At 38.4% G+C, this 17500-nt stretch overlaps 2 protein-coding genes across 3 annotated transcripts in view; both read left to right on the plus strand.

Moving 5' to 3' along the window:
• LOC135216320 (patched domain-containing protein 3-like) overlaps positions 1–17500 on the plus strand; it is a 91731-nt gene that overhangs the window by 73804 nt on the left and 427 nt on the right. The gene's annotated exons all lie outside the window — the stretch shown is intronic.
• The window catches only part of LOC135216497 (major facilitator superfamily domain-containing protein 12-like), a 35957-nt gene that overhangs the window by 2133 nt on the left and 16324 nt on the right, over positions 1–17500 (plus strand). The gene's annotated exons all lie outside the window — the stretch shown is intronic.

The following is a 17500-nucleotide window of genomic DNA, read 5'->3' on the forward strand; positions in this document are numbered from 1 at the left end:
CAAGAGCAACAGAAGAAAACCAGACGTTTCAACGTCAGTTATTTGTTTATCTTGGTAACTGTACACTCGCGGATCACATGCACTACGCACTGTGTACATTGGACAGTATCCTACCTATGTTTGTAGCTTTCAAGTTTCTACTCTCTCTCTCTCTCTCTCTCTCTCTCTCTCTCTCTGCTTTAGACCTAGTCCCTGTATCCTACCTGTTTGTAACCTTCAATTTTCTACTCTCTCTCTCTCTCTCTCTCTCTCTGCTTTAGACCTATACTCGGTTTTTTTCCATCTGTCCACCCGCCTGTGGTGTTTGCGTATGGTAACACTGCGTCCCAGGCTTTAGATAGTTACATTCAGTTTACACTCAACAATGATAACAATATCCTATTTCGAATATTAAAGGTGTAATTCGCATACAGTAAATTATTAAAACACTTTTCAGTTGCAAATGTACACCCAGATATCCTTTTATTTACCTAAAACTTACACATTGCGTAACTATCTAAAGCCCGGGACACAGTGTTACCATACGCAAACACCACAGGCGGGTGGACAGATGGAAAAAAACAGAGTATAGTTCCTGTATCGTACTTGTTTGTAACTTTCAAGTTTCTGCTCTCTCTCTCTCTCTCTCTCTCTCTCTCTGCATTAGGTCTAGTTCCTCAGTGGACGAGTGGGTTCCGTACTCGACTATCAATCTGTTAGCCCAAGTTCACTTCCCGCGGCCGATTAGTACGGAATTGGAGGAATTTATTTCTGGTGATTAGAGATTCATTTCTTAATATAATGTGGTTCGGATCCCACAATAAGCTGTAGGTCCCGTTGCTAAGAAACCAATTGGTTCCTAGCCACGTAAAAAAAATCTAATCCTTCGGGCTAGCCCTAGGAGGAGAGCTGTCAATCAGTTAAGTGGTATGGTAAAACTAAGATATATACTTAACTTTCTTTTCGGCTTAGGCCTTCCTTTTGATCTCTTGTCGCTTTGAGAGACTTCTAATGTCTGTTGCAAGTTTCATTTTGCTTTTGATGCTTTCATTTGTCCATTTCCCCGTAGGGGGATAGTGCCGCACTGTAGGCATTACTGAAGGATCTTTGCAGCGTCCCTTCGGCCCCTAGCTGCACCCCTGTTTCATTCCTTTAACTGTACCTCCGTTCATAATCTTTCTTCCATCTCACTTCCCACTCTTCCTTAACAATTAAGTCAAAGTGCAACTGCGAGGTTGTCGTCCTCTTACTCGTTTTAAGCCTTTTTTCTGTCAGTCTGTAAATTTCATTTTCAGTGCTGAATAATCTCATAAGTCCCAGTGCTTGGCCATTGGCCTAAATATTGTCTTATGACAATGCAAGGTTTTAACCTTTTGTTGATCTCTCTTCTTCTATCGAGCTTAATGCCGGTAAGTAGTGATTATCTTTTGATTGATTTATTGATTTGTTTATGGCTACTAAAACTGGCGTTACAACATCAAGTTTATTATGTTTTTAGATTAAGCCACCCATAAATTATTACGGGATCATGCTCTAAAGCAGCCCGTAAATGCTACTAAGAATTTCTCAGGGCTGAGTTATATAGAATCTGAGGACTTGTCTTTGCCAATAACTTGGCGTCCGTTCCAATAATAAAGTGATCATAATTTTAATTGTAAGGTGAGAGAAAACTCTGACATGGGCGGTTAAAATAAGAGTTCGTCCCTCTTAGAATGTGATTCTAGAGTAAATTTCCTGGCTCCATTTTTAGTTTTCTGTAAAATTACTGAAATATCTTTCTGTCTGTCCGTCCGCACTTTTTCTGTCCGCCCTCAGATCTTAAAAACTACTGAGGCTAGAGGGCTGCAAATTGGTATGTTGGTCATCCACCCTCCAATCATCAAACATAACACACTGTAGCCCTATAGCCTCAGTATTTATCTTAAGGTTAAAGCTAGTCATGATCGTACGTCTGGCACCGTTACAGGGTCCAACAACATAGGCCATCACTGTGCCATGGCTGAAAGTTTCATGGGCCGCGGCAGAGAGTTTCATACAGCAGTATACTCTGTACAGAAAAAAGGGGAATGGAAAGTAATAATAATTTCTCTTATCAACTTTAATAAAGTCGATTTGATCCATTGAAGCGTCTGTCACCAGAAGTCTAGTTATCTTTCGCTCTAATGTTGAGAATTGAAAAGCCAAAGCTTTCTCATGACACTGTCAGGAAAAGCAACGGCTGTTTCCTTCTCGTTTAACTCCTCTCTCCAAGTTCTTTATCCTCTAAAATGTTGGTAACACCAACCGAGTAATATGTTGTCGTATTTTTTCTTCCTTTCCTCTTTGTTTTTATCGCCGGATTGGTGTTGCCATGAGGGTATAGGCTACTGGTCTGCATTCGAAAACTAAATCTTTGTATTCAAGTCATGTCTGACTTTTAATAGGGAGAATATATAGGAATAGTATATATATATATATATATATATATATATATATATATATACATAGATATAAATATATATAAACCCGAACACACACATATATAATATGTATATATATAGCTCCTTATTGGACGAATGGATTACATGCTCACCTACCGATACAGTCGTCGTGAGTTCGATTTCCCGCTCTGCCAACGTGGAATCAGAGGAATTTATTTCTGGTGATTAGAAATTAATGTCTCCATATATTGTGGTTTGGATCCCACAATAAGCTGTATGTCCCGTTTCTAGGTAACCAATTGGTTCCTTGCCACAAAAAAATATCTAATCCTTCGAACCAGCCCTAGGAGAGCTGTTAAGCAGCTCAGTGGTCTGGTTAAACTAAGATATACTTAACTTTATGTATATAAATGCAACATATGGGTCACTTTATGTAATCGGTAACATTCTGGTATACTGAGCAAAAGGTTCAATTCCCAGGAGAGTACGGGTAGTTTTGTTCTAACCAGTGAATTAGTTGCCAGGTATGGGGTTTTGACCTAATTAAATATATCTTAAATTAACCAAACCACTGAGCTGATTAACAGCTCTCCTAGGACTGGCCCAAAGGATTAAATATTTTTACGTGCTAGGAACCAGTTGGTTACCTAGCAACAAGACCTACAGCTTATTGTGGGATCCGAACCACATTATATAGAAAAATAAATTTCTAATCACCAGAAACAAATTCCTCTGATTCCACATTGGCAGAGCGGGCAATTGAACTCATGACTACCAAATTGGTAGGCGAGCACAATACCCACTGGTCCAACGAGGAACTTGACCTGGTCCTAAAAGGCTTGCTAAGGACTTGAAGGTTAAGCCCCTTACAGCGCCACTCCTTTAAAAGAAACTAGGAATGATCCGACTTCCATCTTACTTGGAGCACATGCTAAAGTCTACCATCAAATAGAGCATTGTTTCTCCAACGAAAATTAAAATAAATATGCTATAATTTATCATTTTTCTGTACTGTTTAACATGCACATTATTTATTGTTCACATTTTAATTTTAATAAATAAATCATAAATATCCTATTCTAAAATTCTTTTATCTTTAACTCAACGCAGAACACCGCAGTTTGTAGGCATACTCCCCGAGTAAGTGAAAAGTATTGAATGAAAAATTATGTAGTTAGCTTCATCAGAGTTCTAAGATCAATTTTGGATGGGGTAGTTAGCGTTTTAGGCGAGTTTCGTTCATATTCTTTGTGTTTCATTGACTTGACCCATGAGTTAGGTATCTGGTAGTCAAAAGGCAGATGGCTCTTAGGTTTTGAAATAATGGTTGTCAACAAGTATTCTGGGGAAACTCGGATCGCCCCCCAGCTTTTCTCTAAGGTGAGTTTACACCAGGCTTCACCGCACGCTGCATATGTAAGACTCATCACCAAATCCTCCCAAACTCTTGCTAGCCCCGCCTACTGGACTGCTCATCAAGACTCACGCCACACCACTAACACACCCTAATGAGCAGTCCAGTAGTCGAGGCTAACAAGAATTTGGGAGGAGTTGGTGCCGAGTCTTACGTATGCAGCGTGCGGTGAAGCCTGGTGTAAACTCACCTTAGAGAAAAGCTGGGGGGCGATCCGAGTTTCCCCAGAATACTTGTTGACAACCATTATTTCAAGACCTAAGAGCCATCCTCTTGAATGGAAACAATGTATGGGTGATATGTATATTGTATGTACATATGCTATATATATAATATATATATATATATATATATATATATATATATATATATATATATATATATATGCTTAAAAAATCACAGTAGATGCACGTGACTTCATAAATAAGCGAATCCCACAGGAAAATGATAGTCAGAAATCCAAGAAAGCGTTGGATTTCTGACTATCATTTTCCTGTGGGATTCACTTATTATATATATATATATATATTAAAAATACATGCATATTCAGAACTGAGTATAAGGATAAAAAGATTAAGGTAAAGAAGAATTCTTAACCTTCCTTTGTTTTTTTCCTGAATCAAGCGAATCACCTCTTTAAAGATGCGAGTTTGCCGTCACAAAATAATTTTCTCGCAATTCCCAGATAGTTTTGGACAGTTAGGTCCTTCTATGTCTCTCACCATAAAAAGAAAACCCCAATTTCTCTCTCAGCGAAAATAAACTATTGTTAGCAGGGAATGATATTCCTCATCAGCTCTATTTGTTTCTGTCAGTCCTGAAGCTGTCGGGTGATTTATGGGCGACCCAGCGTATGTGACAGTAAATATGTGAAATCCCGAAATCCCCAAGGAATAAGTGAAATGAGCAACTCTCTTAAGGCCTGTCCACACTAGGAAACATTGCTTGGAAACTGTTTGCAAGCAGTGTTTCCTGTCAGACCTCAGTTGTCGTCAGGATGGCTGTTGGTGCAGCAGCCTTTGAGTTCTGCTCGGCAATGGTAATGCACTCCAGGAAGAAGAGGGATAAGGGATAGAAAAAAGAGATGGGTAATAAGGAAGTTTTTAGAAAAAGGAGTCTCACATGCACATGTGTACTATATATAAATATATACATATGCACATCTACATATGTGTAAATATGGACATGCACATATGTAAATATATATATATATATATATATATATATATATATATTATATATATATATAGTATAAATATATATATATATATATATATATATATATATATATATATATATATATATAGTATATATATACATACCAGTGTCTATCTATGTACATGCATATATATACAAATATATTAAGTACGTACGTATAAAGTGGATATAAATGCATGTATTTAAATAAATGGTTAAATATGTATTTATATATACACACATACGAGTATATATATATATATATATATATATATTATATATATATATATATATATCTACATTATACATGCGCATATACACTTATACACAAAGAAACACTAAAAGCTTTTTATTCTGGATAGGAAACAAATATACGGTAAAAAGTGTTTGCAAACAGTTTGTAAACTTTGTTTGCAAACTGTTTTCAAATTGTTTGTAATCTTTGTTTCCGACAATGTTTCCTAGCGTGGAGAGGCCTTATTAGGAACATTTGATCTGCGATGGCTAATGCTAAACACGGATAAACTTATTCATCTAGACTGTTTCGCCGTGTTTTGTACTAGCCCGTGGGGAGTCAAATATATTTCGCTGTGTTTAGTACTAGTCCTTAAGTGCATCTGTTCCACCAGGGGCTAGTACTAAACACGGCGAAATATGTGGGACCCCTCCCCCCACCTACGAGCTATAGTAGATTCACATCAACCGTCCATCTGATGTCTAGGCCAGTCCCTTACGACGCTCGTGATTGGCTGTTGATAAGCCAATGACAGGGCTGGAAACTCTCGCTCTCTCTCGAAAGTTCACATAGGCAGGATGTATGCTCCACCTCTCCTGAAAGACGTACCTCTCAGGAGAGGTGCCACAGAAATCCTACCCATGTGAACTCTCTCGAGAGACTGATTGTTTCCTGCTCTGCGATTGGCTTATCAACAGCCAATCAGGAGCGTCGTTAGGGACGGGCCTAGACATCAAATGCACGCGTGATGTGAATCTACTATAGTACTAATCGCGACGAAACAATGTAGATGAATCACTGTTTTGTCGTGTTTAGTACTAGCCCTCGAGGATCAAATATTTCCAAGCAGGTGTCCTCTAAAACCCAAATCGCGCACACACTTCCACAGACACATAGGGGGATCATTATTAAGTAAAACATAATTGTAACGAAATGAGAAACATTAAGGAGCTGAATAATCTGAATAACTTTTAAAGATAAAGATGGACCTAATTTCCAAAATATTTTGCGCGTAAAAAGGACAAGGATTAAAACAAATACAAAATGAAAAATAACATCAGTCGAGACACGGCACCGAAGGGGAAGGGAGGCGATGAATCACATTTGCGACACAGATGTTTGAGATATCATATAATTTCGCTGAGTATTTGCCGAGACTCGGGTGTCCGCGGGCGCGCCTTAATTTATTCGGGCCTTGGGCGTATTTGTGTAAAAGCTTCAAGAGAAGTGGGTGGTACAGCAAATAGTAACAGCGAGCATTGCCAAACCTTCACTGCTCGTGTCTCTGCTTCTGTTGTTCAAGTTTCCTCACTAATTGAAGGTTCTGATTTATTCTCTTCGGCGAGCTCACTTCGGCTCTGGCATCTGCTCAGCAGTTATGTGATTCAGCGATGAGGAAATGAAGAATCATAGAAATTCAGGGGCCATGCTCATGCACGCATGCGCGCAATGTCATAAAACCACAAGGTGGCAGAGTAGACTGTACATCTCGCGTCCTCTTCTCTGTGGATGGAATACGGGTTCGGTCAAAATATTAATTTCAAATTAACAGAATCTGTGACACTCAAATATACGAAATGTTAATCAACCGTGAGCTTAAGGGTTAGCATACTAATGGCGAAAAGACAAGGGACAGTGAGCATGTAATCGTGATATCCCCCTCTCCCTCTCAGAAAAAATAATAATTTCTAATTCAATGGTGATAAATATGAATGAGTTTATGTACCAGTTAAAAGTTCCCTTAAATATATTTTTTCGACGAATGTCCCCTATGTGACTTCATGTTTCAAACTTAGTTATCAATGATTCATGCTGGTTACGTCGATTATTGACAGGAAAGGAACTGCATTCCCAAGGAACTGTTGAGTTAAAGTGATTATCAAGAGGAATTTCTTCGTGTGTCTGTGACAGCCTAGTTCTTCCAGTGAACGTTCTCATTAAGCGACCATAGCAACGCGAGACTGGTGGCGGCGGCTGGGAAAGGAACAGAAGAGCGACCCAGAAATAGTACATCGTGGGAATGTGTGGGGAATATTATGTTACCTTTGCTGGACACTTTCCAACGAAATACAGATCAGGGCTGCTGCAAAAGTGATCTTGGTTTCGTATTACTTCTTTTTTCGTGCATTTCTCATATCCGTTTTCTGAGCATTTTTTCAGCGATATTCAGTTACAAACATAACTGCATTCGTTCAGAGTATCTTTCAGAGCTTTTTGGCCAAATGGCTAGTGCCTTGGAGAGCGAATTACTCCTTGTACTAGCGCAGATAAATTATTATACTTCTCAGAATCAGTCTTGTGCTTCTTTTTAGTATGCCTGGATTTTTTTTTTTTTTTTTTTTTTTTTTTTTTTTTTTTACTTTTCGTATTAAACACTTTATTTCTGTATACTTTCCGCCCGGCATTTTGGTACGCAATGGTGTGCCTGAGACCTTCATTCTATCCGGACTGGTTTTGACAGTTGCTGACTCGTGACGTTATGATCCCCTGTTGTAATTTAACCTTTGTGACTTTTGTGTTTTCTGAAAAAAGCATGGGAAAACGACCCTTCTCGAAGTAAAGAAACCAATAATGACAGCAGTAGAGTAAATGGTGCATAAACACCAATGAATCGACAAAGAAGAATGATTTCATCAATGAACTGAAGGATTAACGTCCGCTAAAGTGGCTAAACTTCCTCTAATATATGAGACTCATTTTTATTTAATTAGATTGAAGGAGCAAGTCACCTTATTAGTTTAAACAATATTTAAATAAATTTGAAGAAAAAAAAACAGCTGTAACTGAAGTAACTTGTGTACTAAATCATAATTTGGTAAAATTTATTCTACACTTGTTTTCAAGTTTGATATGCAGTTATTTGTAAATTAAAACAGCTTAATCATACATGTCGCTACGCACAAGAAACTATATGGACACTGCTGATCGTTATCTTTAATGACCCGTGGGATTTTATTTTTTGGTAGGGAAAAGGGGTTGCTGTTCACCAAAAAGGTACGATATCCAACCCTCCCCCCTCCCCACCCAGTAACAACACTGGTTAAATCATAGATATAGAGTTATATCTATGGGCTAAATAACCTGGCTGAGGATCCAGGCCCCAGGAGACACTGCGAGCCTATATATCCCTTGTGAGTAGGAATTGACAGTTTACCGTTAAAACAATTTGACCGCCGAAAGTTTCCCTAGCAAATGTGATGGTTCCAAATCTGTTATTGCATAATGTACAGAACACTATTTAGTAAATGCAAAATTTTTTTTTCAAATGCCTATTGATTTCACCTAACGATATCAAGACAAATTCTTCGTTCCAGAAATATGAGTTAAGATAATAATAATAATAATAATAATAATAATAATAATAATAATAATAATAATAATAATAATAATAATAATAATATTTTGGAAGAAGATCCTCTTTTAAACAAATTCTGTTGAATAAAATGGCAGAATTCGGCGAATTAATCTTATATATTATCTTTTCTATTTTTCTTATTACTCGCTTTTCTGGCTCAGCGATACTTCGCAATAATTGGCCAATATTCATATTGGGAATAATGCTGTTCTAAATAAAATACCACTTTCAGCATTATTCCCAATATGAATATTGGCCAATTATTGCGAAGTATTGCTGAGCCAGAAAAGCGAGTAATAAGAAGAATAGAAAAGATAATATAGTATAAGATTAATTCGCTGAATTCTGCCATTTTATTCAACAGAATAAAATGGCGAAGTGTGAAAATCTAAGGAAATCAAAAGGACAATCGAAACGGATTACACGCCTAAAATAGATAAGAGATCGCATTACAGAAAGGGATAAAAGCTATCAAAACTGAAGTGGATGAGAGCAAACCCCATCAAGCAAGATCAAAATGCAGAAGCATCAGAACAATTCTGGCCAAGGAGGCAATTTGGACGAAATACATTGGACTTTACTAAAATAATAATAATAATAATAATAATAATAATAATAATATTAATAATAATAATAAGAAGAAGAAGAAGAAGAAGAAGAAAGTATCACTTATTGATGTCGCAATACCATGAGACACCGGAGTTAATGAGAAAGAAAGAGAGAAAATGGATAATTATCAAGACCTTAAAAAAGAAATAAGAAGGATATGGGATATGCCAGTGGAAATTGTACCTGTAATCATAGGAACATTAGGCACGATTCCAAGATCCCTGAAAAGGAATCTGGAAAAACTAGAGGCTGGAGTAGCTCCAGGACTAATGCAAAAGAGTGCGCTCCTGGAAACAGCGCACACAGTAAGGAAAGTGATGGACTCCTAAGGAGGCAGGATGCAACCCGGAACCCTACACTATAAATACACCCAGTCGAATTGGAGGACTGTGATAAAAAATAATAATATGGCCGTCTGGTTGCCGTGTAGTTTGTATTGCATCCAGACGGCCATACTGTTAAATGAAGTTTGCTTGAGAGAGGGTCTTCTTCTGAAATGATAATAATAATAATTGGTGTTTCAGTGGCATTTAACTTAGAGAGGCTTCTCTGTTCTTATTATATTCTTCTCGTCTGCAGGTAGGGAGAATATAATATATTTCCAAAGGACTTGCAAAGATATTCTGCTTTTGTTGCTTATTTTAGTCTCACGCCAGGACGCACGACGAGCTCTCATTAGAGGACCACCTGCGTGTGATTTGAGGCGTAAAAGTAAAATACACAACAAAAGCAGAATGTCTTTCTATGTCCTTTGAAAATTCATCATACCACCTACTTGCAGACGAGAAGAATACAGAGGCATCTCTACAAGGTAAATGCCGTTGAAACAGCAAATAGTATTATTGTTATTATTATTTTTATCACAGTCATCCTGTTCCACTGAGGTTTTTTTTTTTTTTTTTCATAGTGTGGGGTTCCGGGTTGCATCCTGCCTCCTTAGGAGTCCATCAATTTTCTCACTATGTGCGCTGTTTCTAGGAGCACACCCTTCTGCATGAGCCCTGGAGCAACTTCGGCATCTAATTTTTCCAGGTTTCCTTTCAGGGATTTGGGGATCGTGCCTAGGGTTCCTATGATTATGGGTACAATTTTCACTGGTATATCCCATATCTTTCTTATTTCTATTTGCAGGTCTTGATACTTATCAGTCTTTTATCTTTCTTTCTCTTCTACTCTGGTGCCCCATGTTATTGTGACATGAATGAGTGATACTTTCTTCTTGATTTTGTCAATCAACGTCACGTCTGGATCGTTTTCTATCATTCCCTCAGGTTGATGTTTGTACCACTCATTACTGCAAGGTAGCTGGTGGTTTTTGCACAGGCTCCAGTGGAGGGCTTTTGCCACTGAATCATGCCTCTTTTTATACCGGTTCTGTGCAAGTGCCGGACATTCGCTTGCTATGTGGTTTAAGGTCTTTTTTTTTTTTTATTACACTTCCTGCATATGGGTGAGATGTTATTCCCATCCATAGCTCTTTGGACATATCTGGTTCTTAGGGCCTGGCCTTGTGCCGCAGTTGTTATTATTATTATTATTATTATTATTATTATTATTATTATTATTATTATTATTATTATTATTATTATTATTATTATTATTTCGGAAGAAGACCCTCTCTCAAGCGAACTTCATTAAACAGTACAGTCGTCTGGATGCAATACAAATTAAACGGCATCCAGACAGCCATATAATCATTTTTTTTTTCTTTTGTCTATCACAGTCCTCCAATTCGACTGGGTGGTATTTATAGTGTGGGGTTCCGGGTTGCATCATGCCTCCTTAGGAGTCCATCACTTTTCTTACTATGTGCGCCGTTTCTAGGATCACACTCTTCTGCTCTGCATGAGTCCTGAGGCTACTTCAGCCTCTAGTTTTTCAAGATTCCTTTTCAGGGATCTTGGGATCGTGCCTAGTGTTCCTATGATTATGGGTACAATTTCCACTGGCATATCCCATATCCTTCTTATTTCTATTTTCAGATCTTGATACTTATCCATTTTTTCCTTTCTTTCTCTTCAACTCTGGTGTCCCATTGTATTGCGACATCAATGAGTGATACTTTCTTCTTGATTTTCTCAGTCAACGTCACGTCTGGTCTATTTGCACGTATCACCCTATCTGTTCTGATACCATAGTCCCAGAGAATCTTTGCCTGATCGTTTTCTATCACTCCTTCAGGTTGGTGCTCGTACCACTTATTACTGCAAGGTAGCTGGTGTTTCTTGCACAGGCTCCAGTGGAGGGCTTTTGCCACTGAATCATGCCTCTTTTTGTATTGGTTCTGTGCAAGCACCGGACATTCGCTTGCTATGTGGTTTATGGTTTCATTTTTCGTATTGCACCTCCTACATATGGGAGAGATGTTATTTCCATCTATCGTTCTTTGAACATATCTGGTTCTTAGGGCCTGATTTTGTGCCGCTGTTATCATTCCTTCAGTTTCCTTCTTGAGCTCTCCCTTCCGTAGCCATTGCCACGTGTCTTTGCTGGCTAGTTCTTTAGTCTGTCTCATGTCTTGTCCGTGCATTGGTTTGTTGTGTCATTCCTCGGTTCTGCTTATCATTCTCCTGTCTCTGTATATTTCTGGGTCTTCGTCTACTTTTATCAGTCCTACTTCCCATGCACTCTTGAGCCACTCGTCTTCACTGGTCTTCATATATTGCCCCAGTGCTCTGTTCTCGATGTTGACGCAGTCCTCTATTATTATTATTATTATTATTATTATTATTATTATTATTATTATTATATTATTATTATTATTATTTATTTTGAGTTATACGTCTGGAACGGAGAATTTTTCCTTATTGCTGGGTGAAATTAATAATGATTTTTTTAACGTATTGCATTTAAATAGTGTTCTGTACATTAATGAGTAGCTAATTTTGAACCATCACTTTTACTGGGGAAACCGTCAGCGATCAAATTGTTTCAACTGTAAAATGTCACTCCCCTAAAGGAGAGGCTCATATCAAAATAGTAATAATAACAATAAGTAGTTCCAGGGCTCATGCAGAAGAGTCTGTTACTAGAAACAGCGCTCATAGTGAGAAAAGTGATGGAACCCGGAACTCCCCACTATAGAAACCACCCAATCGAATTGGATGACTGTGATAGACCAAAAGAAAATATTAGTAATAATGATAACAATAATATATTTGGTAAAGAGATAATCGTGTAAACATGTTTTACGAGAGATGATTCATTTTTGCTTCAGATGAATTTGATTTTGTAATAAACTTGAGTTTTCTTAATGATTGCCTCTCCTTTGGAGGAACTGCCGTGTGAATATAATCAGCCGGTGTTTATTTCATTCAGAGTAGACCATGGACACATTGACGAGTGTTTTCAATTTTTTATTAATATACGAATGACGGAGCATTAATGCAAAGAAATAATAATAATAATAATAATAATAATAATAATAATAATAATAATAATAATAATAATAATAATAATAATAATAATAGCCGAACCAAGTAAGAGACTCGGGGAAAACATATGGAACAATCCGTAATCACACAACAAACATGCAACATGGCTCGAGGAAGTCAAGGAAGGAGAAACAGGGAGAATAAAACAAAGATTCACTGACATCACGACAGACACAGTCAGACACCAACTAAAGAAAATGCCCAACTAGAAAGCCCAAGGTCCCGATGAAGTCCATGGATACTGGCTCAAAATCTTCAAGCCCCTACACCCACGAATAGCAGAACAACTCTAGCATTGTATCACAAATCACCATGTGCCCAAATGGATGACCACAGGAAGAACATCCTTAGTACAAAAAGACAAGAGTAAGGGAAATATAGCCAGTAACTACAGGCCTAACACCTGCCTACCAATAATGTGGAAGTTACTAACAGGTATCATCAGTGAAAGGCTATACAATTACTTAGAGGAGACAAACACTATCCCCCACCAATAGAAAGGCTGCAGAAGGAAGTGTAAGGGCACAAAAGACCAGCTCCTGATAGACAAAATGGTAACGAAGAACAGTAGGAGAAGGAAAACCAACCTAAGCATGGCATGGATTGACTATAAGAAAGTCTTCGACATAAGACCACACACATGGCTAATAGAATGCCTGAAAATATATGGGGCAGAGGAAAACGCCATCAGCTTCCTCAAAAATACAATGCGCAACTGGAATATACTTACAAGCTCTGGAGTAAGACTAGCAGAGGAATCTTCCAGGGCGACTCACTGTCCCCCCCTACTCTTTTAGTAGCCATGATTCCCATGACAAAAGTACTACGGAAGATGGATGCTGGGTACCAACTTAAGAAAAGAGGCAACAGAATTAACCATCTGATGCTCATGGACGACATCAAGCTGTATGGTAAGAACATCAAGGAAATAGATACCCTAATCCAGACTGTAAGGACTGTATCTAGGGACATCAGGATGGAGTTCTGAATAGCATACAAAAGGGCAAAGTAACAAGGACTGAAGGGTTAAAGCTACCACATGGGAGCAACATCAAACACATAGATGAGACGGGATACAAATACCTGGGAATAATGTAAGGAACGGATATAAAACACCAAGAGATGAAAGACACGATCAGGAAAGAATATGTGCAGGGACTCAAGGCAATACTCAAGTGAAAACTCAATGCCGGAAATATGATAAAAGCCATAAACACATGGGCACTGCCCACTGGGCAGTGCCAGTAATCAGATACAGCGCAGGAATAGTAGAGTGGACGAAGGCAGAACTCCGCAGCATAGACCAGAAAACTAGGAAACATATGACAATACACAAAGCACCACACCCAAGAGCTAATACGGACAGATTATACATAACACGAAAGGAAGGAGGGAGAGGATTACTAAGTATAGAGGACTAGGTCAACATCGAGAACAGATCACTGGGGCAATATCTGAAAACCAGTGAAGACGAGTGGCTCAAGAGTGCATGGGAAGAAGGACTGATAAAAGTAGACGAAGACCCAGAAATATACAGAGACAGGAGAATGAAAAATAGAACAAAGGACTGGCACAACAAACCAATGCACTGCCAATACATGAGACAGACCAAAGAACTAGCCAGCGATGACACATGACAATGGCTACAGAGGGGAGAGCTTAAGAAGGAAACTGAAGGAATGATAACAGCGGCACAAGATCAGGCCCTAAGAACCAGATACGTCCAAGGAACGATAGATGGAAATAACATCTCCCCCATATGTAGTAGGTGCAATACGAAAAATGAAACTGTAAACCACATAGCAAGCGAATGTCCGGCACTTGCAGAGAATCAGTACAAAAAGAGGCATGATTCAGTGGCAAAAGCCCTCCACTGGCGCCTGTGCAAGAAACATCAGCTACCTTGCAGTAATAAGTGGTACGAGCACCAACCTGAGGGAGTGATAGAAAACGATCACGCAAAGATCCTCTGGGACTATGGTATCAGAACAGCTAGGGTGATACGTGTAAATAGACCAGAAGTGACGTTGATTGACAAAATCAAGAAGAAAGTATCACTCATTGATGTCGCAATACCATGGGACACCAGAGTTGAAGAGAAAGAAAGGGAAAAAATGGATTAAGTATTAAGACCTGGAAATAGAAATAAGAAGGATGTGGGATATGCCAGTGGAAATTGTACCCATAATCACAGGGACACTAGGCACGATCCCAAGATCCCTGAAAAGGAATCTTGAAAAACTAGAGGCTGAAGTAGCTCCAGGACTCATGCAGAAGAGTGTGATCCTAGAAACGGCGCACATAGTAAGAAAAGTGATGGACTCCCAAGAGGCAGGATGCAACCCGGAACCCCACACTATAAATACCACCCAGTCGAATTGGAGGACTGTGGTACACCAAAAATTAATAAATAAATAAAATAATAATAATAATAATAATAATAATAATAATAATAATAATACTTTGTTTAAAGTGACAGCTACCGCGGCAGCGTCACGCTTGTAGAGATTCTTCTCTATTTTTCGAATAGCGGCTTTTTCCGTACTGCTTAAACAAACTAATAGAGCGCTATATGGGGTCATTATCAAATACAGTGTCAAGATCGGTGCTTATGTTTCAACTTATACAGATAAACTATGATATCATAGTCATCAAAGTCATTCACGGTTTCTCTCTAACGTTTTTTCGTTGTTGACTTTGATGAATATGATATCATAATTTATCTGTATAAGTTGAAACATAAGTACCGATCTTGACCCTGTATTTGATAATGACTCCATAGGCGCTCTACTAGCCTGTTTAAGTAGTACGGAAAAAGCCGCTATTCGAAAATTAGAGAAGAATCTCTACAAGCGTAACCTTAACGCTGCCGAGGCAGCCATCACTTATAAAGTACGCTTGAGAGAGGGTCTGCTTTCTAATAATAATAATAATAATAATAATAATAATAATAATAATAATAATAATTTCATATCTAAGAAGTTTCTCGACAAAATTCTTGACTCACACCTCCTACAATTTGCCACCGCCCCCCCCTCTCTCTCTCTCCACCAACCCACCCACCTCCACCACCATTTGGATAGGCCTATTGTCTGTATGATGATCAATTTATTATATCTTTTCAGCTTTTCACTTTATGGCACAGAATAATTTTCTTGAAAGGATATTCGTCCGTCTTATTTGCAGATTCCGGCGTGACTTGCAAACCTTCATAATGTACTCAAACTACGTCTAAACATCTAAGAAATCTTGACATATATTCAGTGGCGTAACTATAGCGTTAGTGGCGCCCGGGGAGGACTCTGAAAGCACCGCTGCCCCAATCGTTGTTTTTGATTGAGCTGGCCTTATGCCAGCACGGGCTCTTGTTCATAGAGCAGCCCGTAAAGCCCCAGTCCCGCGTTGAAAAGTGCAAAAGTGGTGAAAATTAAACGCACATTTTAGGCCTATACATTTCAGCCATTTATTTGATTTCATAAAAAAAAAAAAAAAAAAGAGCAGCGGGCGAAATATACTATAAAATCTAGATTCATGCCAGACCAGACCTACTCAAAAGATGCCAGAGTGCCACCAACCCCGCCCCTACAGTGCCCCCCTACATCCCACCCCCCTTAGTTACGCCACTGCATATATCTACCCGAATATTCCTATTGCATTATGTAAATCAGCTCCCAGTTCTTACATAACTCTTAAAAACTTATTGTCCAATCGTCGAGGTAGAGTCTCCATTATCAGAAATTCCCCGAGCGCCGTCATGGAAAATTCTTGGTTAATATTTATCTAATCACTTCTCAGTAACTGAGAACTGATATATTTGAAAAAAAGTGATCGAGTCGATCTTAGTAACAGCGACCGATCAGCTGAAGACAGGCAACTCACCCTCGTTCGTCTCTCAGAATGTAAGTTGCATTTATTGGTTCCCTTTATAAATGGAGCGACTCGATACGAAAGATATATATGGATACACTACATATATATATATATAATATATATATATATATATATATATATATATATGTGTGTGTGTGTGTGTGTGTGTGTGTAGTATTATATATATATTATATATATATATATATATATATATATATATATAGAGAGAGAGAGAGAGAGAGAGAGAGAGACGAGAGAGAGAGAGAGAGATGAGGAGAGGAGGAAAGTGAATGAGGCTCTATCAGAAGTCAAAGCTCGTTTCTTCGTAGGTCGCAGGGAATGCTATCAATATCAGAACCTAATAATCAGAGTCTTGACTTGATGATTCATGCAAAGAGGCATATCTCATCAAAAGAATGTATGCAACACACGGCGACATAATGCTACCAGCTGAGGTAGCCGCCCTTTGCTAAGTCCCCGGTGAGCGGATAGGGCTTAGATTTGTATATAGAAATCATGATGATACTCTGATCAGTCTTTCACATTTGGTACATTTGTCCTCCTTCTTTTATATACCACCAGTACGATTACGTGAATTAGATTCAGTTCTATGAGTTAATTATCTGTCGAGCGAGGGAGAATCAGAAAGTGGCCAAACTTTTCTGGGATATTCCAAAAATCCATCATAGACCTTTACTTATGCAATTTCCCCCACAACAACAACAATTGGTAACCTCATGTATTTTCATTAATAAATTGATTCAACTGGAAATGGTTCATTTTGCGGTCTGATGCAACTGCTGAAAATCTAATAGAACTAGTTGACATTATGCACGAGGTTATCTCATTTTTATCTGACCACTCATCTCTCTCTCTTATCTGTAGAGAGTCTGTCTATATTCGACTCTCACTCAAGTGCTATGACCCCTTTTTATAGTGGTCTTTCATGTCCTTTGGTCAGATTATATCCACGGACCTTTTTCTTCC

Source organism: Macrobrachium nipponense, chromosome 11 (genome assembly GCF_015104395.2).
Source record: "Macrobrachium nipponense isolate FS-2020 chromosome 11, ASM1510439v2, whole genome shotgun sequence".
Classification (NCBI taxonomy): Eukaryota; Metazoa; Arthropoda; class Malacostraca; order Decapoda; family Palaemonidae; genus Macrobrachium; species Macrobrachium nipponense.